Below are 3,013 nucleotides of genomic sequence, written 5' to 3'. Positions count from 1 at the left end.
TCCTCCACCTGGAAAAGTTGGAGTATTTCTTCCGCAGAAACAGCATTGGATACTCGTGTCCACCTCTGGAGAGATGCATTTTCTTCACCACCCATTTCGACCACACCTGCCCGGACTCCTTTGGCATGCTCCTCCATTTTTGTCTCCACCTGTCTGAGGTTATCTCGAAGATCTCCTTGCTCATGAACAGGGAAGGCTTGGAAAGCGATGGCCGCATTCCCTCGATGTGTCTTCCCAAGATGAGGGCTACTTCGGTGGGAGGAGGTTGGAAGTTTTCCAGTACCTTTTCTATGTGGTCGAGCCAGGCCTCTGGCTCGGATTCTTTCCACGATGGGATGAAGGTGCCCATGCCACTAAGTGTGGAGTGTGATGACCGGGATGTAGGGGGCTACAAGACAGCATTGGCCTTAGTCAGTTGGAGAGCCCTTTCAGCTGCTTTCCTTCTCTTTTGGAATTCTCTTTCTTTCTCTCTTTCTGCTCTTTGCCTCTCCCTTTCTACTCTTGCGGCTTCTTCTCTTTTCTCCTGGTATTCCCTTACTTTCTTCCTATCCACTCTCGCTTTTTCCTTTTCTTCGGCTGCCCAAGTAGCTAATTCTTGCCCCTTGAGTCCCGTGGCTTTCCCTGCTTCAGTAAAAGCCTTAATTTTCTCTAATGCACGGTTGTTTGCCATTTAGGAGGAATGTGTTTGTGAGTGCATGGACTGGCGTTCCTAAGCATAAATAAAGGCACTTAGCCCTGGGATGCAGTACCTAAATGATGGAATAATTCTAATCAGACTCCACTATGAGGAATTAAATACCCTGTAGGACGTAGGATCCTCTTATAGGGATTACAATTCTCAGCACAGCAAAAGAAAAAGTAACAGATTATGGTGATCTGGAGTGGGTTCCTGAAATGAGACAATCATCATAAAGGACGTGCAATGGGCTGGTAGGAATACTGCGCGAGTGGTATCATGGAACAACAGCCAGCAGACTGGACATTCACTACGAGGATGTAAGATATGTTGGCCGCAATGGCTGTCAAGTACAAAAGCTGTTAGTAGACTGAAAAGTACAAGCAGTCAACAGATGGTAATGAAATGTGCCTATATATATATATATATATATATATATATATATATAATATATATATAAATATATATAAATATATATATATATGTATATAATATATAAACAGACTGGAAAAATTCAACAGACTGAAAAAAATTCAAGTATTCGATGAGACTGTAGTGTGAAGCGCATTAAGATGGTGCGGATTCTAAAATGTCAATCAGTCAAGTAGACTGTACTGAAATGCTCATATAACAATGCTGCAGAAAATCTCAAGCAGTCGATCAGACTGTAAAATAAAAGGAGTCAACCGACTGTAATGGAATTCGCAAAGGCGAATGTATTGGTCACTAGGGTTATATAAATGAAAGCAATTCCTCACAGGGACAAAATAGGCATAAAATAAATGATATGCAAAATCGTCTGTCTTAAACACAGAAATCATTAACTTCCATGGTTCTTTATATGGAACGGGTTTGCATAAGGGTAATGAATAATAAAAGTACTTAACGGGGCTCCTTACACAATGCTTAACACGATTGATTGCCTACGCACTCTCTCCCTTTTTTCCTTTGTTCTAGTACCTAACCCCCTCTCGTGGGAAGAGGTCCTTACGTGGGTAAACAAATTCTTTCCCTTGTCAGCTGGGATAGACCAGCTGACCTTGCCACGTGCTAGACAGGCAAGGGTGGGTCAATGACTGCGAGTACGCAAACACCGTCTGGGTGCTTGTGCATTTTTTCTCTACCTCACTTGGTAAAGATACTATTGCTTATTTTTGTAATTCGTTCACGTCACAGCAAAACCTTTCCTTTATTCACCAACTTAGACAGAGATGATTTCTTATGATGTTACCTAGACGTGTTAGGACTCATCTTAAGAGAGAAAAACAGGAAAAAGAAAATATATGAATGACTGAAAAGTTCGCTGTAACGGGGAATTTCTGCCTTCTCGTGTTAGATAATCCGTTCCGGGGATTAGCTTTAATGCGTTATTTCTGCCATGTGAGGCAGAAATTATGCGAGAGAGAGAGAGAAAGAAAGAGAGTGGAAAAAATGACTATCTCTCTTCTACGCTAAAATGGCGCAAAATCGTATTTACTCACTAAAATAAAAACCCAACTTAGATCAGTCAGTGCCTAACTAAGTCAATCTCTTTTGACCTAAGATTTCTTGCGATTTATTTCTTTTGCAAAGGAAGCCTGGCTCTGCTTCCGATTTATATAATGAAACATCCTATCTATCTTGTGCCTTCATGCATAGCACAGAAAAAAAGGTTAGTGATTGAAACTTATCTCTCTCGTAGCTACCATTTGAACACAACTCTAAGCATTCTCTACTTCTAGCTGAAAAGATGGCAGTCACAATTTGGTTTTACCTTTAATTAACAGTAAATACCTAAACTTGAACAACGAAACCTTACCTTGCTGTGGGGTTTTCTTTTCCTTTTCTTGGCTCTCGTGGGTTTATGGCGCTGGTATTTCAGGTCCGTTTTCTCTCATGAAATCAACTCTAGCATTGCTAATTATTGTGAGAATGCAGGAAATGGTCACCACTTTTATGAATCTGAGAGTCGAGGAGAAACCACAAGGCATAAGAATTGATCTGAATGCTCAAAAGACCCCCTTTGAGTTTAATTTATAAATAGAAGCTATACGGATGAGGGCCACGATGAAAATTCAAGGGAAAAGTGTAAGGAAAACTCCAAGGATATAATTTACACGGGATATATTTACACTCTATTTACTCTTTAAGCAAGGCACCAGCAAGGGTGCTAATGACCCTCAACATCCTACTTATGGATGGAAACAGTTGCTAGTAGTACTGAAACGTGCGTTCGGAGGGGCCAACATGTATGGGGATTGCAGCGTAAATATACGCCAGAGCTTCTTACAAGGAATGAAAGCTCCACTTCACACAGCAATGATGGATGCGACAGCATATCTGTAACACAGGATGTTC

This window comes from Macrobrachium nipponense, chromosome 27 (assembly GCF_015104395.2).
Source record: "Macrobrachium nipponense isolate FS-2020 chromosome 27, ASM1510439v2, whole genome shotgun sequence".
Taxonomy (NCBI): Eukaryota; Metazoa; Arthropoda; class Malacostraca; order Decapoda; family Palaemonidae; genus Macrobrachium; species Macrobrachium nipponense.
Note: the sequence above shows the minus strand (reverse complement) of the source record.